The sequence below is a fragment of the Pholcus phalangioides genome, unplaced genomic scaffold (genome assembly GCF_987345545.1).
Source record: "Pholcus phalangioides strain wild (caught in Gottingen) unplaced genomic scaffold, Ppha-v1.0 ptg000009l_1, whole genome shotgun sequence".
Taxonomy (NCBI): Eukaryota; Metazoa; Arthropoda; class Arachnida; order Araneae; family Pholcidae; genus Pholcus; species Pholcus phalangioides.
Genome location: NW_028301602.1, coordinates 59,876,958 through 59,900,939, shown reverse-complemented (window position 1 = coordinate 59,900,939; position 23,982 = coordinate 59,876,958). Strand labels below are relative to the sequence as shown.

Sequence of the window (23,982 nt, the reverse complement as noted above, 5' to 3'; positions counted from 1 at the left end):
TCACGGAGACCTACCTCAGAAGATGCCTGCCACAGATATGGACGAAACGTTAGGAAGCAAATGTCCCAGACCATGGTCTAACAGCCCGGAAACATCGCTTGCAACAAACACGCCGGTCATGAAAGCCTCATACAATACTTTAAACCTTGTAGGGTTAAGATTTTTAGTTTGCATTTCTTTCTTCAGGAGTTTTTGCCAGAGAAAGAGTCAGATTTTTCTTGGAACTGCGCAAATGCTTATGTAACTATAAACAAGAGATTTTTGTAGTGAAAATTATTCGTCCCTTGTGGGTAATAACTTAAGCACCAGACCTCTCATCCGGCGGTAAAGGCGGCCACGAATGAAAGTTCATCGCAAACCGCAACTAATTGGAAAAGTTGACTCTTCCAGAAGCAGATGTTCGTCGTGGCCCAGATATTTTTCTAAAAACCGTGAATCGATCTAGCAAATGATGCGCAATCCAGCAAGGACACGAACGGCATTTCGACAAAGTCAGTCGACACGACAGTGTTTGAAACAAGTAACCTCAAACGCGTTTTATCCATTTCGGATTTTGTTCCAGATATGGAAGTGGAAACAAAAGCGTCATTGAATATTTCCGAAGGTACTTTCTAACATTAAAAAGAAAAGAGAAATCGAATCTGTTTACGCAGATCCGACGGCCACCTGCGGGGGGATTTATTGCTCACGCGAGATTTCCTGAACGGAGTCAGATTTATTTATTTAGGGAAAAAAAATTCGAGGGATCTTTTCGGATTCGTGCTGAGATAACAAAATATTTCGACCTAATAAGCTATATTAGTCCGCATTATGTGTGCCTCGTTCACTTTAATATTGACGTTTCGAGTGAATTGGCCACCAGTGATTATTATTATGACTGACCACGGTCAGTGGCTACCGTGGGGAATTTTTAAGAATTTTTTTTTTGGTGTTATATATACCAATGGGAAGAGGAAAAAAAAAATCGTTACGTTATTTGATACCACGCCCTTTGTGTGTTGCCATTGACTACACTGCTTTGTCCGCAATTTTTTTTTTCCTCGTCTCCAATGCGTTTTAAGTTCGAGAGAAGTGAATTTTTTGTCACGTTATATACGTGGTCATGAATGTGTACGTTCGCGGCCAATGTCTGAAGTGTGGCCAAAGCCCGAATTTTTCCCAGCTGCTTCATGTTTCGGACTTTTGCCAAATGGCTTGACGGGAACTGGCGTTGGACATCCGCCTTGGCAAAATAAATGTGCTTATGAATGGGATTCTTTTCTGGAGAGAGGAAATATGCATAGCTGTGCGGGTATTAGAGACCCTGTGCGGAGCGGTTTAGGGAGAGTTTTATTATTCATTTATAATGTTTCCTAAAAGATTTGCTAGACGGGTCATTGACCATGAGGGCACAATTTAACCTTTTATATCAGACATTATGAAAAGAATAAGGAAATTGTAATAAATTAAAATAATTTAAAGGTATTTTTAAGGTGTTTTTAAGGTCAAACACATTTGACCATCATCCATCTAGAAAACAACAGATTCTGAAGTTTGATTTCAATCTACTGGCGAGTAACGATCGAGTAGTGGTAGCATTCGGGTCGAATGCGAATCTGTGAGAGCAGGCAGATCTTCAACACGATACTCGTATAGCCTACTATCGAAAAATCCAGGCATCTGCCACTTTCACTTCCAGTGTAGAAGGCAGATATCAGCACTTCTCGAACACGGAACACTCTGACATCTCAAATACTTTAGATACGAGGCATTTATTTAAAGGCAAATAATTGATAAAGCACGGGAATGCCCAATAAAATTAGATCACAGAGCTATGTCACTCCGCATGCTGATTCTTATTTAGCTCATGAAAAATTTTAAGCTTGCAAAAGTACGTTCGTGCCGGATTTTTAACCATTTAAGCGTCATAGCAGAAATCACCAGGCCCCTTTTACCTTTTTCAATAAAGTAGGTAGGCTTTTTTACGATTTTTCGCTTTTGCAAACTAAAACAGATAGGGAAAGTTCCACTGAGGCAGTGGTTCCCAAAGTGTGGGTCGTGACCCTCACATCCTGGTGGGGAGATATTTGAAATCTCAATAATAAAACAGTTCTGCCAACTAAATATCGAAAAGTAATTTGATTTTGTTCGTCATTGATTACAGAAATCAAACACATAAGGACATTAACAAATATAAATTTATTTCCCGGAAAACGAAGTGTTGTCAAGCTAGAGGGGGGTCGTCGATAAAATTTTTGCGTTAGGGGCCCAGCGTTTCAAAAAGTTTGGGGAACCACTGCACAAAGGAAAAACTTTACAAAATGTCTAGACTAAAATAATAGGCTTTCAAGGAGACGAGATATCTCGTCAATGCCGCTTAGAGCGGTAAGTAAAATTGCAGGGTTATTTTCCAAAAGTTAGCAGGTCTGATATTTAATTTTTACATCATTTGCTCCCTCCGCTCCAATCGCGGTTCATAAACCCCTTAACCCGCGCGCGCAAATTCGACGGTAAAATATTGAAATTGATGTACACTACACACAACGTATTACTAAATAAAAACCACCTTGTATTCAAATCAAAACCCTTATTTTTATAAATGAAATATCGCTATATATAATACCGTATTCATCATAAAAAGGAGTTGGGTCCAAAATTGGATAAATTCAGTATTTTTAGTAGTAACTCTTCGTGCCCCATTTCTTGTATCGATTACTAACTTGCATGTGTACGTGAGAGAGAGTGAGTGAGAGTTTGTGCAGATATACAGAGTCTAGACCGAGTGGCGTTTTTAGACAATTTGTCGCTGATATCATCAAGCAGTTGAGTTTCTCTCTTTACGCAATAGCACCACAGATTGGGTCTCCACCAATTCCCGGGACTTTTCATTTTTTGATCTACGAAACCGAGCTTTTTATTTTTTCCATTTTCCGTGGAAATCGATTTTTGTCTTTGGGTGGGTTTTTCCCCTTGAAAAACTTCTCCTCCCGTGTGTGTTCTCATGCGCCAAAATATCTACGTTGTCCGCTTGTGTGAGTCAGGAATGATTTTTTGTTTTTCTGATTTGTTGGAATTTCGTGACCAGTCAGAGAAATGACCACACACTCAGCTGTTTAGGACATTTATGAGAAACAAGGATAAGGTGATCTTTCTCGGCATTTTTGGTTATGGAAACGATCTTCACTGAAATGTCCGTGGTATTATCATCATTATGGATTTGTGATGTCAGTTGGTGAGTCGGGATTTTCAATTGTTCAGTATTTGACTTTTAATATTGGTAGTCATAAGCTATTCACTTTTCCTTGATGATCGATTAATTTTGAGATTCATTAGCCTAATTTTTTTGAAGTGAATAACGAATTTTTAGTCTCTTTCGTAAGTTTTTACTCATAATATTTAAGGTAATTAATTTAAATGTTTATTCAATTGTTTCAACTTTTCTGATTTTACTTGTTAGATTGATTTTCGGTTTTCGGTTTTTGTAGCACAAAGGACCAATTAGATTATACTTTATTTTTATTAAAAATAACGTGATCCTCACGTATTCCCAAGAGATTGGTATGATCTGTTTCCGGGAATTTGTTAGTGTTATAGTAGAGACATTCATGCCTGAACCGGGATTCGAACCCTGACCTGCACAGTCAGAGGCTAGCTCCCAGTGGTTAGGGACGTGGGCTTATAGTTGGATTCTCAGGAATGTAAATTTTCATGAATTGAATTTTTTGATGGCTGCATGTGCAATTGTTTCACAATGTAACTGAGGAGGTACTCCCCTCACGTTAAGCTTGTTCCGAATTTTAATATTGGGTTCTCAGCAGTGTTATCCGAAAATATAGTTTTAAAGAGTAATTTCACTCCTGTTCAAAATTTTAAGGGATATTTTTGGAAAAGAGTATTTTTCTTTTTATCATTGAGAAATAATTATGTGAAAAAAATTACCCAAAATTTGGAAGTGTGTTGGGCAATTACGAAGCCTTTCTCGCTTGTCGCAAAAACCCACTTCAGAAGATGGTTGCCACAGATGGTGGCGAAACGTCAGGAAGGAAATGCCTTAGAGCAGCGGTTCTCAACCGGTGCTCCGCGGAGCCCTTGGAGCTCCTTGTTCACTCTCCAGGGACTCCGCGGCCGCTTGAGGAAAATAAAAAAACCCAGTAAAATTAAAAAAAAGATAATTAGAAATATTTTTAAATAGTAAAAATAAATCAGTAACTTTGATGAATTAAGAAATGGGCCTACGGGGCTCCGCCATAAAAATTTTTTACTAGAAAGGGCTCCGCGAGTCAAAAAAGGTTAATAATAAAAATAACGCCTAATAGCTCGGTAACCGCCTGTAAGTCATTATACTGTCTGTCTGTCTTCAGGATGTTTGGTCAGGGAAATGATTAAACCGATTAAACTTATATTGGGAAGTCTGGCTAATGTTTTTGGCGGGTCTCAATTCATTTTTGTTATCCAAATTTACAGTGCGAAAAATTGAAAATACAGCGAAACCTCCCTACAACGATATTTTTTCAAATTGTATTTAGAATCGTCTAACGTTAAATTCTCGACGCAAAGACATCCTTTACGATAAATCCTACAGTACAAGAATATTTTTTGAGATTTCGAAAACTGCAACGATATTTTCCTTCTTTTTATTTTGTTCAAAATCACCTTCAATATGTGTATTTTCAAATTCCTCGCCAGTTTTTGTTCTTTCGAGCCAATGCAAAATACCGATGTTTATTTAAGAAATTTACCCTTAAAAAACTGTTAATGAACTAGCGGTAGAGCTACTTTTTGTTTAGTACACAAGTGTTGTGCGGCAAACTACTTTACGAGGTGGAAACAACTTACTGAATTTTATTCAACTAATCAGTTGTAATTTTTTTGCTATGAATAAACACTCATTAATGCATTTTATGGTGGTGGTATCGGCGCCAATTCATAAAAGATGCCAACAGCTGCGTAAATTTGGTGGCACGTGATATAATGCTACCCCTCAATATAACAACCTCTCTATAACGATAATTTTTTTTGGTCCGCAGAGTATCGTTATATAGAGGTTCTACTTTATACAGGGTCTCCTGTAAGTTCTAATGCGGCCTTTATCTCGTCAGCCGTTTGTCGTAGACGCATGTGGTTCTAACTTAAAAAATACTCAACGTGTTCAGGAATTACTCTGTACCAGTTTCCAGAATGTAAATACACTGTGTCATAAAATAAAATTTTATATGAATAAATTTTTATATGGTCGTCCCTGTTCTCCAGCTTCCAATTAGAAATTTGTTACCCTGTCTCTTCCAAGGGCAATTTTTCTAAGTGCAATATTCGCCGAGATATCAGTAATCGGAGAAAAGTTGGGAAAGAACAGCATAAATGAGGAAAAGGAGCATTGTGCATTAGTTTATGCTGTTTCCCCCAACTTTTCTCCGCTTTTTAAGCTCAAATATCTCGGCGGATATTTTACTTAAAAACATGTATTTTTTTGGTGCATTCAGGAAAGACAGGACAACAACTTTCTAATTGGAAATTAAAGGACGGAATGACAAAGATTTAGATTTTTTTTTACTTTATAACACTGTATTTTCACTCTTGAAACACTTAGTGATTTTCCTAAACAAATTTTGAGCTTTTTTTTTAAAATTATAACCGTAACTCTACGACGAACGAATCTTGATGAGATAAAGACTTCATTTGTGGACTTACAGGACACCCTGTATAAGTTTGATCCCCGTGTCTCTGAGCTAAAGGTCTGTTAGGCTTCCTTCCTTATCGGGACCCTGCATGCATCGGATACCCTGTCCTCATAATAAATAACTTGATGTTATATTTAGTCCAAAGTGGATTATTCCATTTTGTCGTTCCCACTTTAAAATAGTTCAGATTGAATAGTTCTATTGATTTCGATATTCATTATTACTTTCACTTAGCCTTGGCTTTTGACTTCGTTATGAATTGTTGGATAGAGCTATTTGAGAGAGTGCGACGAGGTCTTACTTTTTGCGACATTTAAACTGTCTTAAAATCATTAAGAAAAATGGAGTGGGGAAGGGATAGAGACACATGCACAACTGTGTTGTTCTCCCAAAAAGACTGCAGTAATTATCATTATCATCTCGGGACACGAACCTGTTTGCCTGGAAAGAAGGGCGGCAGCTCTTCGAAAGAACGTGCGATAAAAGCAAAAGAAATGGCACGCTCCTCAAACCCGGATGACTAATTTCTTGGCGACACCCTTTAAACCGAGATTCGATTCTTAAATAGTATAACTACTATTTTGTTGTTCGAAAATTTAGACCAATACATGGCATTGCGGATGAATGTCAAGGACGCTGCGACAACGTTAATATCTACATTTAATGTGAAATAAATTCCCTTTCTTTCCCCCCCCCCCCCCGCTTGAATTTACGCGTCACGTCGTAGAAATGGAAATTATGATTTCATTATGAAGGGGAATATTTATATCCTGTTCTGTGTTAACTGATATACATTTTTTTTCTTTTATTTATTATATAATTTCTGTTCAAGGGACTGACTAGATTTGTGTTTGTTTTCTTCCTAATACTGCAGCGTGGGTCTTACTTGATGAAGTAAGACGTCCTCGAGGCACCTGTTATATCATTGAAAATCTCGCCGTGGCTCCCCATCAACTGGCTCATTTGAATTTCATTCGCTTTGAATTGCCCCTCCAATGTTTTGCTCCAATGACTACATGGCATTGCATGTTCCTACGGAGAAATATGTACATATGTGCTATTATCGTGTATCGAGTGTTCAATTCATAATATCGACTCGGAAATGATTTATCGAGTTAAAGTTTGTGCGTAATTTTTGGCAACATTTTGTTCTTGTCAGTTTTGGGGACATCATAATTTGAATTTAATTATGCCGTAATTAATAATTATTGACACGACGTTCGGCTTGGCATTTTGAATAATATTAATGACAGAATTCCTCTTCAAGGACGAGCCTGTTATCTTTGACAGTATACGTGCTGTCGTTGAGTGAGGATATCTGATTTTTACCATTACGCGACAAATGTATATATGAGCACCAGGAATAGTTCAACTAAATTGGACTTCGTAACCCCCCGTGGAAAGAGAGGGGGATGGGCCTATTTGACAATGGGAGATACGGAAATGCTACTACTTAACCGAACATGCACCACGTAAACATTCCTCTGAGGAATTTTCAACTATTCGTGCATGCAGGAACGTGTTACGTGTGTGTATGCGCACTTCAAACTATTCATTTTGTCGGAATAGTATTTCACGTTCTAGGAGTTCTGCCATCTGAGCACATCACATTCAATTGTCTTGGGGGAAAATATCTTCTCCCTCTAATGGTATTAATGTGTGTGCATTGAGGAAAATATTCACTCTCACTCACGGAGTTATTTTCGGATTTTTTTCTCTTGTTTCTTTATCAGTGGCGTAAATAACGTTTTTACTTGTTTCTTTTGAGCATAAGCCATTTTCCGTCCTAAGTTACATCGCAAAAGAAAACAGGTCGTCTTTTGATGCGTTCTATCACGACCCTCTCTCTCAATGTGGCCATAGGGTTCTGAGAGACAACGATCTCGGATGTCAGTGAAATATAAAATAAAGTCGGGGGAAAATTCTGCAAAGGTGGAAAAACAAACTCGAAAAATGTTTGTGTGGTTAACACTTGCAGCGATATTGATGAGATATATCTCGCCTGACTTTATGCCTCTTTATTTCGGCAATTACGAAATATATCTCCGAAGATGATGCCACTTTTCGCTATCCATACGGCGATTTTTAACGGCTGGCTGATGCTGATGCGAAGATATATTTAGGAAAGAGAAAATTTTTTTCCAACTGCAAGGAAAGATAGAGATATTCGTTCTTGTCTTTGTTGTCTAGTGATCTAAGGGGTCATTAAAGTATTACGTCAGCATCGATGGGTGGTTTCCGATTTGCTAACTTTTGATGACGGGGGGGGGGGCGTTTTGATGATGCTTACGTCATCAACTGCCCTTTATGAAATATTCTTAATGGCATCTTATTCGGTGCTCGAGAAACGGAAAAAACCTTTTGATAGTTATTGGGAACGTGAACTAACATTCTCCCTATTGATAAGTCCCCTACAGAGCCACTTTAGTGATCATTCAAGTGTTATGGAAATGTTTACGGGCCACTTTAGTGCTCTGGAACTGTGCAAAGCATCACTTAAATGATCCGTAATTATGCTACGGATCACGTACGTAATCTGGGAATGTTCCTCGTGTAACTTCAGTGATGTAGAACCGCAGTGGGGACCCGCTTAAGTGCTCTAAAACTGTGCCACATGTCACTCAAGAGATCTCTAAATGTGCCACGGATTGTTTAAGTGTTCTGGAACTGTGTCGCGGGATACTTACGTGGTCTTTGAGGCCTACTTCAGTGACCTAAAAATGTGCTACGGGCCACTTAAATGCTCTGGAATTGTACCACGGGTCATTTAAGCGATTTGTAAATGTGCCTCTTAGTTCATTTTTGTAAATTTAGGTTCGAGGGGGCAAGCTACATCAGATGACCCACAGACCAAATGTGGCATTGAAGGTTAAGGGTTTACCATATATGGCTTAAAGGGTGGGTCGCAATGAATTTCTTAAAGATAAATTTTGGGTTCTTACCCTTCAAACAGCATTGAAACGAACCGAAATTGATTATAATATATAAAGGTACTTTCTTTCGAAATTTTAATATATTTTGCATCAAGAATTTTTTTTTCGTCTGGGGCACGAGACCCCACCTCCCGTGTACGTTTCTGATCCCACCAATATGCGTTAAGAGGTAGGGGCAGTGCTGACGAAATTTTGCTGGGGAGGGGGGCGCTGACTTTTTGCTGGCGGGGGGGAATCAAAAATGGCTAAAAAATTTGCTGACTTAATACTTGAACAGCCCCAAAGGCTGTTCAAGTATTTAACAAGTCTCAACCCGGAAAATGAAAGGGCGTGGATTCGATTCCCCGCAAAGGCAGTTGAATTTTCTCTTTCCTAAATATATCTTCGCATCAGCCAGAGTCTGTTAAAAATCTTGGAATTACGAAACATTTCGCCTCCATAAAACCCTCTTAGTTCGGCAATACCCATATACTGCATTATTTTTGTATTTTTGTTCAGTCAAACCATATTTTCTATCCGCGCCCTCAATCAGTCAGAAAACTACCAGTGGGCGGAGTCGGGTTTTGTTCAAAGTTTAATAACGTAAAGAGAGACGGTGTTTTCTCCTCTCCCTTCCGGTAAGAAAAGCAATATCCCTACCGTATAAACAACGGAAGAAAAAATCGAGAGTATTTCACTTCGTCCGTATTTTTTTTTTTCCTTTTATATAGTTCTCGAAGTTTGTGCAGCTGATAGTGCCTTCTTGCCCGCCTTTTACTGAGGGTTTAGTGATCTGTACTGTGGCGGTTATAATGTGAATCGGGAATGTCAAAAACCGTTTAAAGGGGTTAAGATTTTGAGTTACTGTGTATTGTTTTCCTCAGGGAAATGGAGCAGATTTTGTTGGGAACCCTGAACCGCCCTGCCTAACAAGGAAAGTGGGGTTCAAATTGTATATATAACTGCGAGAACCACACACAGGTTTACGGGATTCTACAACGTGGTTATCTATCTTGCTTTTCTTGTAATCAACGATATCACTTGGAATTTCTGCTTCGTAGAAAGAGAAAGTACTGTGCACTTCCTTGAAAAAATTCTGGGGATTTTTTTTTTCCCTTCCTGTATATGTATTATAGATTGAGCCGAATATATAAAAACGCACAGTAATTGTTATTATTATAATGGTTTTTTTTTATTCCAGATTCTCAGGGTCACTGCTAAGGTTACTACTATTCTTGTGTGCGTTTTTAGAAGAAAAATCGAAATGCGCGTTGTTCGGCCAATTGTAACGGGTCATTTTCATGGTCCGTCGCTCGCACTGAGCGCGTTACTTCTTTCTTTCTTTTGAATTCGAAGAGAAATGGAAAATCTATAATATAGAACCCACTTCCGAAATAACGTATATAATTTGGTTTCGCTCTACATGCAACTTGAATGACAATAACGTAGGATATTCGCCTGGGATTTTGGTTGGGAGAATATTTCTATATTCTTTCTATATGTTAGAACGGGGGGGGGGGAAGAGGGAGAATTATGTAGAATTTTCGAGCATTGGCCCAGTTTTTATATTTTACAATATAGTTATCATAGGATTGCGCAAATGTGTTGTCCGTACACGTCACTCACGGGCTCGAGTTGATGCACGCACGATACGTGCACGTGTTCGAAACATACTTACTTCCAAAATCACTATTTCAGTCAGGAAAACATGCATTTCGTGTTTTGTTGTCACTGTTTTTTTTTCTTATCATTCTATGACCAGTGTACAGATGTTATTATGTACAGCCTGTCCCTTAAACTCGTAACTAGTTGAAAAATTTATAAAAATTGAAGGAATTGCTGTATTTGAATGCTGTTTGCGAAAGTTAGTTTCATGAGAAGGGAATTTTGTTTATGCAGAAAAAAAAACCTAGTTCAAAATTTCATCGATAGCGGGTGCGTAACGAAAGAAAATTGAGATACGTAAATCAGTCTTCTGAAAATCGTACACCTTGCATTTTATCTCATTTCTGAATTTTCCTGTCACTGCCGCTCACATAAGGTTTTCATGGCGGTGTCAAAATTGGTGGATGAGGCACTGTTGGGAAGTTGTGTTTTACCTCACGAATCGCTAGCTGATGTTTTACGAACGTTTCAGGCAAAGAGAATTATTTAAAAAAAAAAGTTTTCGCGTCACCAATCACTCCTAACGGACTGGTTTCCCTTGTTCGAGGATGACTTCGCTCTCCACTATTCATACAAAGGTTTTTAACAACTTAAAATGAAAGGACATGGATTCGATTCCCCGCAGGGGCAGTTGAATTTTCTTTCCAAAAATATATATCTTTTTCGCATCAGCCAGCTGTTAAGAAACCTCTGTATGGTTTCCCTTGCCGTCTAGCGACAATAATTTTGAACTAATTTCTTTTTCTGTACAAAAAACCCCGAGAATAGCTGTTCCGCAAACTGCATTCAAATGTACCAATTCCTTCAAATTTTATGAATTTTTAAACTACGAATTTATGGGACACCCTGTACATTTTACAAATGCTTTATGGTTTATTCATCTGTTATGATTATAAATAAAGGGTGTTTCTCAAAACTGATGCGACGGAATATTTTGAGTCGATAAAGCACTTAAACAAGCATTTTCCTCCGTGTAAACGAAATTTGGTGTTGCTGCTCCCGGAAGCATTTACGTAGGTTTAGTTGGTGACGGAAAACATTGAAAAGCTGTTCTCAAATATATACTAAAGTTTGTTACTTTAGTTTTTAAATACTGTGATAAAACATATGGAAATGTGTGTTTGTGTGTAATATATCGAAATAAATTATAAAATCTAATTTTCACTTTTTGGCGTGACCCTGAGCGGCTATTCGCTGAAACGGGGTCCCGTGATTCACGTTTTAATTTTATTGTAATTTTTTATTACTGTGATGAATTCGATATTATATGTACGCATTATATTTTATCGCCATAGACATGCATCGGAAACCGATTAAAAAAAAAATCCCTTCCAAAAAAGCCCAGCAACATTAGCTTAACAGCCGTATGGTGGGATACGGTAAGCCTATATAATTTTTTTTACGGTATCGAGGCTGGTAAAGGTGGATTTTATGGGTTTCTTCTTTTTAGTACATGCTCGTAAATCTCGTATTTTATACTTCAGTGTTTTCAGAGAAAAAAAAACATCGGAGAGTGTCAGACTATTACTACCTTGAAAATACAGTACAATCTAAGTATCAAGTCAGGGAAAATCTCGTGCAGAAAAAGGCCATTCAGTGCTTTTGGACGTAACGAATAATAGTTTTTTTTATACGGTCAATGCAATTTTTCATGATCCTTGTGCTTTGTCAAGATTTCAATTTGAAGTTGTTAGCTTTAATAATACTTTCATATACAACCTTCACGTTAGGTTCACAACACGACCACACACATTCCAACATGTACCAATTCGTACACACGTACTAAGCCCATCAGAGGATAATGGACTACGTGTGTGGTTTATTAGTAGCTTTCATAATACTTTGATTATCTGCTGATTCGAGATAGATATGGCGCCAATATCTCGTCTTCCACAGATTTAAGTTAGATTTTGTACCCCGTAGCAATGCCGTGGGCACTAGCGCACGGGATTCTTTTTGTTTTCTTAAGGGAAAGCATTCTCTAGCTTTGCTTACCTAATCGGCATCCAGGAGAGAACAGGATCCTCGCGCCCTACTCCTTTACCTTCAATTTTCCCAAGAATAGAGCCAGAAGTCATCACTTGGAGTGATAACGGGTGAATCCAACCTATTCTGCCAAACGAGCCCAAGTGGATCATAAAACAAACTCCTACTAACCCTGTCTTATTTCAAACCGTTTTAGAGTTATTGTGGATAATCGATTATGGGGGAAATCGATATGCGTCAAGTCTGGAGAAACCAGTTTGTGAAGTTTCTGAAAGATCTATACGCAAACTAAGCACACATTTGGAAAGAGCAGAAAAAAAATGCTATAAGGTGATATCAATTTCATCGAAATATCTGGATTTAATGGCGAGCTACAGGCGCTGAAAGATTGGCAAAGTTCAAAATCGAAATTGCCTCCAAAATACTTAATTGCCAATTCCGCAAACACCCTTGTAGTTACAATCTGTCGAATGCGCCAAAAACTTGTCCATTCCACCATCTTTCGAAAAAGCCTAGAATAAACCAAATTGTTCATCTAGTTCAGGAGAAATTCAGTCGTTTGTTTGCAAACCATCGCTGAAATCTGCGTTCGTCGAAGTAATTTTAGTAGGTTTCGGCGAAAATTCGATTTTTCACTTCACCAATCTCAGTGCTTGTAGGTAGGTCACCATTAAATATGGATATCTTGTAGATAGAGGTAGTGTTGTCACCTTATAGGATTTTTTTGTACAAAATCAAATTGCCGCCAAAATCTGTAACCACCAATTCCGAATTTTCGTCAAACATCTACTTCGACAAACGCTGATTTCAGTGATGTATTGCAAACAAACGACTGAATTTTTCCTGAACCAGAAAACCAATATAGAGTTGATTGTAATCTCTTTCGAAAGCTGGTGGAATGGACAAATTTTTGGCAAATTTCACCGATTGTAGCTAGAAGGGTGTTTGCACAGAATTGGCGACTTAAAATTTTGACGACAATTCGATTTTGAACTTTGCCAATCTTTCAGCGCTTGTAGCTCGCCACTAAAACCAGATATTTCGATGAAATTGATATCACCTTATAGCATTTTTTTTTCTGCTCTTTCCAAACACGTTCTTAGTTTGCATCGAAAACTTGATAAGTTCGTTTTCTTCAGATTTGACGCATTTCTTTTCCATAATCGATTATCCACCATAACTCGAAAACGGTTTGAGATAAGACAAGGTTCGTCGGTTGTTTCATGATCCGCTTGGGCTCGTTTATCACCCCATTTCGTTTGGCAGAATCGATCGGACTTACCCTGTACAGAAAAATTAACATGTTCCGTTGCCCCCGAGTTACGGTCCTTGGTTTGTTTTTCTTTTCACTGCTTTTCTCGCATAAGGCTCCCTATATTATTGAATGTCAATGTCAGATACACGATAATGATATCTTAAAAGCGAGTTGACGCGATCTCTGCCTGTGTGAGTATGCGTGTTGACTAAGGAGAATCTCTTGTTCAGTGAAAGCAAGAAACCGTTCAAAAGTCGAAGTTCACCAAGTACACTCCAATTAACGGTAGATCGAGGTTTCGCCCGTCTCTCATCGGAATCTAGGTCGGAGTGGGGATACCTAGGGCACGTGTATTTATTTATATGACATACCGTAACGAATCGGGGACTGTTCAGATACACGAGATAGCGAATAAATAATAAAGGGGGGGGGGGCGAGAAAAGCGATGTTTGTTCTACAGAGTAATTTTAAAAATAGAAAAAAATAAATATTTTTGACTTTTAGATTTTGGCTTTGAGGTCAATGCGATCGAACAGTCGGTGATATGAGATCCAGTGAATACTAGTTGCGATTATACGAGTCTTAGATACTATTTATCACTTTCGACCATTCGTTGGTTGTGAAAACTCTAGAGCAAATCGTCGTCTGTCTTGGAATCCTGCATCAACTTGCACGTTGTCTAACAACAACAAAAGGTAAAAAATCGAAATTTATCGTTGATCGATTTTTTTTCCCTTCAATTCCAGCATTGACCGAATAGAATTGTTCAAATACTGAATTCAAAATTGAAGGAAAAGTAACGAGATATTCATAGTTTTTTTCTCCCTCAATTTTAATTCTTTTTTCGATTGCACTCAACGTAATTTGGCTCTACGCAACAGTCTGCTTGTGGTGGTTGTTTTTTTTCGAATGGGTTGTTGGTTTCCGATAGATTTTGGTTCTTGTTGCCGTGTTCGGTTAGAAAAGTGAAAAGACCACTTCCAAATATTCTTCCATTCACTTCCACAGCTATCCTTTTACCTGATTTTCACTCCGTAATATCCCAGTGCCACAAGCGGAACCATACAGCCCCATCTTGAGAAGCACCAGTGATTCAAAACCAGGAATCATTGGACTGGTTTCCAGGAGAGTGAACTTGGATGAGAAAACTATCAAGTTGTTGTCTTTTTTTTTACATAGATATTTGCTGATTATTGTTCAGTAAAAGTGGTCTGCGGCCTCTTTATTATTGGCAAAGGGATTCTCTGGCCTTTGTCTTATTGTCATAAAGCGTCTGTGGTACACAAAAGGTTAAAAGTCCCCTGCTTTAAACTGTTGATCTGTGCCCTTTTATGCGCAAAATGATCAAATGATCTTTTCATGTTCGCGTTTAAAAGATAGTCAACGCTCGTTATAGCGACCATTCCATGACAACGACCGGTAGGATAGCTCCCATGTGTCTTCATAGAACGACTATCATATATGTTTTACATTCGATATAACGACCTCCCGATATAACATCCGTTTTCGACGGGACGAAGGGGAATCGTCGAACTCGGTTTAACGAGCGATGATCCGCATTACGAGCAAATATTTCGCGCTTTGTTTATTTTCACGTTATCACAACTGAGCTGATGGTTTGGCCCACACACTTGTTATGGAATTGTGGGTAATATTCTCCCCTACAGTGTCTCTCTCCGGTAAGCGTGCCTAGCTCGGAAAATTAACACCCATTGCGAGTGTGAATATTTACGATGCGAAACTAGATGTAGCATTGCAGCGACGCGTATGTGCACTTGAAGTGTTTTTTTTTTTTTTTTAAATTCTGCTTCAAGAAAACTGTGCGCTGATTGCATTATTGAACGTAACTTTGAGGGAGGGGGCTAGCTAGTAAACAGAAGCCCCTACTTGTTGAAGGGAATGTGTGCTTGGGGAAGACCGTGGACTGAAGGGTGCATGAGGATGATATTCAAGAGCTAGTGATGAAAAGGTGGTCTAGAAAGTTGACAGTAGATGAGGGGATGGATCTCTTTTGCACGCACCAGCAAACGTTTGTGGACGGTATCTCATCAGAGGAACAGAGAAGTAAGGAGGAGTCCCTCACATATAAAACGAGATTAGAGAGATGTGTAGAATGTGGGAATCTGTGCAAAACTGTAGAAAAGAACCATCCAAATAAAGCTGTAGCAATGGCAAGCAACGGAGCTCTCCAACAAATACTGCAGTTTCCTATTTCCCAGAAATCCTAAAAAGGAGGCAAAAGCAAGTGTCAATGGATTAGGTTTTCTTTTTGAAAGCCACGCAAATCGTTATAAACGATAATCCTACTCTCTTGTCGTTTAAAGTTAATTTGTAAACATTGTTGTATTTGTGTATTTATTTATATTATGGTTATTTTAATGTATTATGTACATTATTATGTTTCATTATTGATTGAATGCCGTTTTCATTCACTTTCATGTGAACGAATAATTGTGGAACGAATTATCCGAGTTTTTATTATTTCCTATGGGCGAAGTTGGATTCGGATAACGAGTGGGTTTGCGGAACGAATTAAGCTCGTTAACCGAAGTTCCACTGTGTTATTATGGTATATCCTCCCGTAAGTGTTTTTCTCCTCGCATACGATTTCAGTTTCCCCATTTAACTTTTGCGGGAGGGATCGTATTTCTATATCGGAGCCGATCCGAAAATGAGCAATTAAGGTCAAAGAACGAGGTTTTGTATTTTATACATACAAACATAATGTGCATCGGTTAGTGCGTCATTTGTATGAATTATTGCAGCTGTATCATCTCGGCGTTTCTTTTTTCTGTTCTGTGACAGGAAACGATGTTGTTATACTCGCTGTGTCCATTATTTTATTTTTCTCTGTTTCAATTACCATATGCGAATCTCTTTCCCGGCGAGTTTTTTGTTTTCTTAGTGCTCTGCTCCGGCTGGCACGTCGCGTGCGTGATTTTGGCATGGAGTAGCAGCATTATTGTACACAAATACTTTGTCGATATATAATGTGTGTGTACACTTAACCGATACATCGTTTTAGAAGAACATGTTAGACGGATTTTGATGAAGCGCTGAAGTGTTGTTCCGTTGCTGCATGCTATGTACAGGGTGACTCATAAATTTGAAAATTGTTTATAAAGTTCATAAAAATTGAAGGAATTGCTGTATTTGAGTGCGGTTTGTGCGAAAAAGTTATTCCCACGCGAGGGAATGTTTTCGCTTCAGAACAAAATAAATTAGTTAAAATTTTTGCCGATAGAGAGCGCTGCACGAAAGCAAATCAACTGCGAATATGCAAATCAGCGTTCGCAAAATACAGGGTATACTATTGATAGCTCATTTTTGAATTTTCTTCTTACTGGCGCTTACGTAAGGTTTCTATAGTCATGCTGATATTGCTGGCTTTTCGAAAGTTTTTGGGCACAGAAGAGATTGAAGAAAGATTCGGATCCAGAATTCTGCGATTTGCTTTCGAGCAGCGCCCCCCCCCCCCCCCCCATCGACTGAAAATTGATTTTTTTTTTCTTTTTTCTGTACCAAAAAATAAATCATCCCTAGTGGGAATGACTTTTTGGCAAAACGCGTTCAGATAGATTCCTTTCATTTTTATGAATTTTTAAAATATTTGTGAATTTATGGGGCACCCTGTATAAGAAATTTATCGCTATGGGGAAATTCTTTATATTCAATGTTTTTCCATGGCTGTGATCAATTAAAGTTGAAACGACTTTCTGAAATTGATGGGTTTTTATTGGTTAGTTTCGAAACGCGTTTTTTGGATAACAAAAACATACTTTAGCGGGGGTTACGCTATAAAAGTTTGATAAAAGATCTTTTCCAAAACTTTTGTTCGTTGAAGGACAACCAATAATCCTATTGGTTACATTCGAGCGAATGTAACTTCTGAGGAACTTGTAACGAATTGGTACATGCCGGAATGTGCCGTGCATCTAACGTGAAGTTTGTTTCTGAAGAATGCGTGCAACCCGTGTTTTTTTTTTTTTATTAAACCGAGCACAACTCAGGTCTATCAACATTTATGGGCGATTTACTACCTAGTGAGTTGTGCCGGAGGTGTAACTGTGTGTGTACCTAACAGTCTGAGTGCACATGTAGTGTTGTGTGTGATTTTTCAGTGCTGCTATCTATATTTCAGAAGTGAAGTGAGTGATGTGTTATGATTGAATTTGTGCTGTTTTCGGCTCGCATTCGCGCTTTGAAGTTGGGAACCACAAAAAACCAACTTCAGCCGACCACCACTATGGCAGCGGTGGGGTTCGAACCCGGGTCCTCGCAATGCGAGTCCGTCACTATGACCACTCGACCACCATAGCGGCTGCAAACAGTTCTGCCATATCTCTCCTGAATTTGGAAGCAACAACGTGGCGGGTTATTTTGCCTGTTTCGTAAAATGTTTGAATTTTAAATGTTGCTGGCGCGATTGCTCTCTGAGAAGCACTTTTTTTCAATGGGAGACCAGATCGAGCCTTAAAGTTGAGAAAACCAACTTCAGTCCACCAACACTTTGCCATCTCTGGGGTTGGAACCTTGATTTCCGCAATTGAAGTCCGTGCCAATACTTACACGACCGCACGTTGGCTAGCTGACCCATAATTCAGTTCCTCTCCACCAGATCGTGGCCCGCCGTTGTCTCAATGAAGAAATACAAGCAGGTGATCGAAGACCTGGATCATGTTGGAAAATGTGCGTGTGTGTGTTCCGAAATAGAGTGCGTTCCGAGACTACTGCTGTACTTCACCAAACACCAACTCCGGCTGTATCACTATACTCAATGTACAGTCGTTAACGAGTTGGGTAGGAAGTGAAGGCGCTGTCTATCGGTGGTCGCTAGGGAAAAATATATTTTCTATATTCTTCCCCGGGATCGAACGTGGGACCTGGCGGCAACCTTCATGGTCGCAGACGAGCATCTTACCCCGCCCCAGTCCTTTCTCGGGCGTTTCTGTGGCGAGACTTTTTAACGGGGATTCAGTTTCTCCAGATTTCGGCCCGAGAATCGTGAAATTTTTCGAAAATTCAGTACCGTTCAAAATTTACTGGCTTTCCAATAAAAATGCAGCTGGCTGAGCATTTCTACCCTTTTTTCCCGTTATTCACCTCCAAAGTTGTGTGGATGCCTCCCTGTATGTAGTTTCATCTAGACGGGGGTGGGACGACAGTGGCAGAGTGTTCATCTCCAGCCAATCGAATCGGATGCACTGCTATGACGTCAATCATAATTTCCTAAAGTGTTTTGAATCGGGGACATTATTATTTTTTGAGACGAGGATGTCCTTTCCCCGAAGTAGTTCGCCCTCTAGATTCAAACCGAAAGAAAAGGCAAGAATTTTTCGTGCTTTTGATGAAATTCCGTCAATCCCCCCCCCCCCCACACCTCTTGTTTTATCCACCACAAAAGAAGAAAAAAGGAGCTTGCAAGTAATACATATTGAAATTGATGAGATTTTGACCGATGGACATTTTCAAGTGTCACTCGTTGCTGAATATGAAATGATCGACCGAAAGAAACATGATTCAAATATGAAGGATCACCTCTTTGTCACACTTTGTCAAGTTTTATTTACGAGTGGTCTCTGTTGTCGGATCGGCAATCATTGACGCCGCACGTCGGGCTGCTGATAATCTATTCACAAAAACCGTGTTCTGGGTGCAGAAAAGTAAACAGTTTTTTTAAGGCGACGGAAAACTTGCGGAAAGTCCTGTTTTTAATTAGATGTGGTATATTTTGTGCCCGTAAATGGTCAACATAAACAAACACTTGCTTTTGATGTTGGTCATTTATCAAGCGCTGATCCAGGGGGGGGGGGGGGAAGAGGAGGCTGCGACGATGGGAGTGATCGCCTCTACAAAGAGCTGAATTATATGGGGTAAATTTTTCTGTCCCGTAAAAATACGGGATGATCCAATGCATTAAGTCACTTCTCTGACGCATCGCCCTGGATATGCCTGTGAATGGAGCCCGGTTCCCATTCGCAGCTGAAGATATCTACCTTCGCTTAGGCACGGATTCAGTGGATGGGAGGGAGAGGTGGTGGAATAGGAACTTTTCCCAAGAGCTGGATAACATGGGAAAATTTGTCTGTAAAATATGATATGATTCAAATAACTTACAAAATTCGCCCCTCCCGACACATCGCCCCGGATCTGCGCCTACCATTTCTGGTCGAAATTCAAGCTTGAAACGCTCTTCCGAATATTTCAAGATCTGTTTTACTTTGTTGAATCTTCGAAATAATTTCTTATTTACGAGGAAACTTCGGGAAAAATGTTCTAAGAAGCTCCTTGAAACAATATACTTGTTCTAAGGTGTGGTTCTGAAAATTTTGTCACCCGTGGCTTCTTTTGCCCAATCCATGGTTCGTCTGCGGTACCCTAGAATATTTTTTTCCACTTATAAAAGAATTACCCAAAGCATTAAACAGGAGCACAAATCAATGTCTCAAGCTTGCCGTGACGCACACTTTGAGAAATAATGATCTGAGGAATACTTGAAGTGATACCCATGTTCTAGGGAGTCCTCGAAAGCTTACGGCGGCGATATCCACGTCCTATAATACTCGTATAGTACAAGTTAGGTGTTCTAAGAATCATCTATGACACCTGGTCTATCTGTTTCAATTGCGACCTGAAAAGTTGCAAGAACATTGTTCTATACCAACGGTGCGCAACCTCCGTGCCGCGGGTAAAAGGTGTTCCTAAAAATATATTAATGCATCATGCGGTAACTACACCAATTTGTGATGCATTTGCCCCTCTTCTTGGGGCAAATGCTTACCTGTCTCACCATGAAAAAAGAAATTTCGCCACAGCAAGTACAATGCCATTTAAATTGCATTCTTGAGGATATCCATTAATCAGTTTGCATATAATAGGTAGATGCCAGCAGCTGAGCACATATATGCGCTACTAAAATGCACAAGTTATGTTCCACAACAATTAATTACGATATAAGATAGAATTTTTTTCTCCTTGGATCGTTTTTATGGTCAACGGTGCCATAAGGTGGACAGCAATCGAATATTTGTCCGTAAATGACATTAAGGCCATCATATAGCAATATGGGGAAAGATGTCCTCTCTCTACTTGTTAATACAAGATATATATAAAAAATTTGATGTATGTACAGATGCTGATTTTTTCGAACAATGCTCCAAAGAGGAAACATTCTATCTGCTTCGATAGCGTAGTGGTAGCACACTCGTCCAGCGTTGGTTAGACTTCCCGCCGAGGCAGATATTAATTTTTCTAAAAAAATAAGCATTTCTACCTATTGCCAGTTTTCTGTATAATTTGTATTAGCATAGTTCTGTAACAAGTGTTTTCTTCACTTGCTATGTACTCTTCCTCCACATAACATATACTACGTGAAATCATCGGTTTTGAGTGTGTTGACCCCTTCTTGCACTTGATTGTTGCGAAACAAACACATCAACATCAGACGAATTGATAGTACTGGTTTTTCACGCCTGCTGGTTCTCCATAATGCAGTGATCTTCGTCAAGGGGTTTGATTGGAGATGGTGATCGTGAGGTTCCCATTATTTAGATTCCCGGCATAATGATAGTCTATTTATAAGACCCTTCCCTTTCTCACTTTCTATTGATACGTTTAGTGTTATCAAAGGCTCGATAAACGATGCGTTTAAATATGTGATTTCATCGTGAAGAGAAGTACAGCTTTTGCACGTGATCAACAACGTCAATTGTCTTTTTTTATTTTATTTTGTTAGGTACCGGATTCGCCCGGCGGTCGCAAATGGTGATTTTCGCTCTTAAGTAGTTCTTAATGTCTTTCCATATATTCTAGGGTCATATTCATCTCGGTGATGGAAAACGTCAATATTATAAAAAGGGAAATTATTCAATAATATGTACATGCAAAAAGGAAAAAAAAGGGTAAGCGTAAAGAATTACGGTCAGACTGACATGCAAATAACAATAATAAAAAGAACTACTACAGAGGATGCAAGTTATATTGACGCTGTCCATTAAGGTTTCCTCTTCATCTGGGCCGATCAGCTGCGGTCCTGCTGATGATGATTCTCCGGACGGGCAAATTAACCCTTTCGCGCTCGTCGCCATCCTTCTCTTTGCCACAACCCCGAACGATGTGCCTTGCAATAAACAAAATATTATCTGATGATCCTGTGATTTTGATTGGTTCTTTTTTTCCTTTTGGCGACATAAACTCGGATCTCCTCATTGTGTCGACGTCGTCGTCACTCGGTTATTTTACTCCATTTACTTCATAATGTAACTGGCTCTGTTCCACCTTTTTTTTTATGACTTTTATCCTTGGGTGGTCAGTTTTGTTTTTTTTCTTTTTGACATTCATGATGGAATGGTCACAATTTCAAGTGATATCCTGTGTGGAGTATGAGTAAGTAGCTCGTCTCGAATTTGCATTTCTTATTTGTGTTGAAAGATAGATTTTTCAATCTTTTTGCTATTTTAGTTCATTGTAATTCATAGTTTACGTCATTGCTTATTTAAAAAGTTGATTTTTAATCAAGATTCAAGACTATTTTTTTTAATAGTAAATTTAAGGCATTGCACAAACGTTATTTTGTGTATTTATAGCAGCTTTTCCCAATCTTTCTACCTTTGCAGAACCCTTTTTTTTTTTTTTTTTTGTGGAATGATATCCATGTCCTCAGAAAAAGTGTTTTTTTAACCCGTAGTTCCCCATTTGCACAATACAATGCTTCCCCCCCCCCATATAAACAAGAGTGAGACTCTTTGTACTTTATAAATTTAGGCAGATATTAATTTATAGTGTACAAAAATTTTAGAAAATTGGTGAATCTTAGACCCTCGGGCTAAGCGCCCATATTGTGGGTGTTATACTGGTTTCTGAAAGATATCGTTGGCTCCTTTAATCACCTGACACGATTCCCTTTTACTTGATCACCGTTTACTTTTTTCTACAAATTTCGAAAAAAAATTGTGTGACGCAGCTTGTGAGAAACCCTGTTATTACCCTGTTATTCGGTTGTTACACAACTTCATCTATGAAAAGAATATTCCAGCTTAGATTTGCATTGCCACGGTTTTGGCTGCCTTGTACGGGTGTTTATTATTTCTAGTACATCGTGTTTTTCTCTCGGAGTGTTTTGATATCACTTTAGACTACTTGAATTACACTTTGTTATGCATTCAAACTCCACCCATCACTGAGACACCGCCTCCTGTCATCGTGAGTGCTTGGTATATAAATACAAGAGAGAGAGAGAAATAACTTCCACTAATAAATCGAATTATTTCCTGACGTTTGCCATCGCATCTCTGCAGTGATTGCCGGTTTCGTTCCCCCCATCATGTTAAAATTTCTTTTAATGATTGTTTATCAGTATTGATTATTTTTACCAATCTGCTGTTTGCGGTATATTTGGTTTGATAGTATTCCTTATATGAAGGTAAGTCATAAACTAGTTTTGTTGTGATCATAATGAAAAAGGCTTTTATACCACAAGACCTTACTAATCTAAACAAGTGGGGAATAGTAAAATGAAGCGTAACGTATTGGAGGGGGTGAGGGAATTACGAAATCTCAACTTCTCTCATTGTGAATAATTTTTAGAATAAGTTTTTCATATTCTACTTTACATTTTTGATAAGTGCAAAATATTTTATTTTATACTTGCAACACTTTTCATTGCTATTAGTACTGTTTCGATTAATTGTTAATCGGTTGTTAAAAATTTTAGTGCAATAAACTCGACCAATTCGATTTAAAGCTTATCATTACTTGATTTATTACGCTCCATTGCACAGCGTTTTAATGCAAAATTCACATTAAAATAACGAAAACACAATTTAAAAATAACACTTGGCTTTTTTCAGAAAACTTGACATATATATTCCCAGCTATCTCTCCACTAACTTCTTTTAGCATAGTTATGGGCAAGCTACGACCCGCTTAGAGGTTATGCTATCCTGCCCGCCGAGAGAGGGAGGAATGCAGATTTCAAAATGGCATAAAATGTTTTAATATCGGTGTTTTAAAAAAAAATCGTAAAACGATGTTGCTTTTTTTGCATAATGAAAATATATTTGCGAAAAGTTAAATAAAAATTGATTTAAAAACTTTTGCATATGGAATAAAATGGATCCAACCAATGTATTCATATTTGTTATGGACATCTTTTTTCTCAGCCATCTCGTTGGGCATTTTACCTGTCGTGGCCCCGTCTTTGTACTTGTCCCGTGCACTTGTTGTATTAGTCATGTAAAGGGTAGACACAGTAATCAAAGTAACCAATTACACATTCATTTAATCAGCTGAAAATTTTCATCCATTTCCATCCGCAATAAGTGTTGCGTCGTTCTCGCGCCTTCGCATAATGCTGAATATTCTTTCGCGTTTAAGATCGCTGTGTAGAATCGCAAGTAATGCAAATACTTGTGGTTATGCATTTACCCCGAGAGATATCTGAGTGACGCGCTCAGGGTTATATATCGTTCTTTAACATACGCGAAGGAAGAGTTTTGGGGGGTCGACT

The 23,982-nt window shown here is 38.7% G+C and overlaps 1 protein-coding gene across 6 annotated transcripts in view; it reads left to right on the top strand.

The window, feature by feature from the left end:
* The window catches only part of LOC149083412 (G protein-activated inward rectifier potassium channel 3-like), a 59,645-nt gene that overhangs the window by 13,049 nt on the left and 22,614 nt on the right, over nucleotides 1–23,982 (top strand). Inside the window, exon 1 of one of the 6 annotated variants that reach the window (XM_089236701.1) lies at nucleotides 2,849–3,211. The exons of 2 other annotated variants lie outside the window; for them this stretch is intronic. The gene's annotated coding sequence lies outside the window, so the exon portion shown is untranslated. Of the gene's footprint in view, nucleotides 1–2,848; nucleotides 3,212–14,077; nucleotides 14,171–21,540; nucleotides 21,861–22,740; nucleotides 22,897–23,982 lie in introns of those variants that run through there. 3 more of the 6 variants (XM_089236699.1, XM_089236697.1, XM_089236698.1) reach the window with 3 other exon arrangements.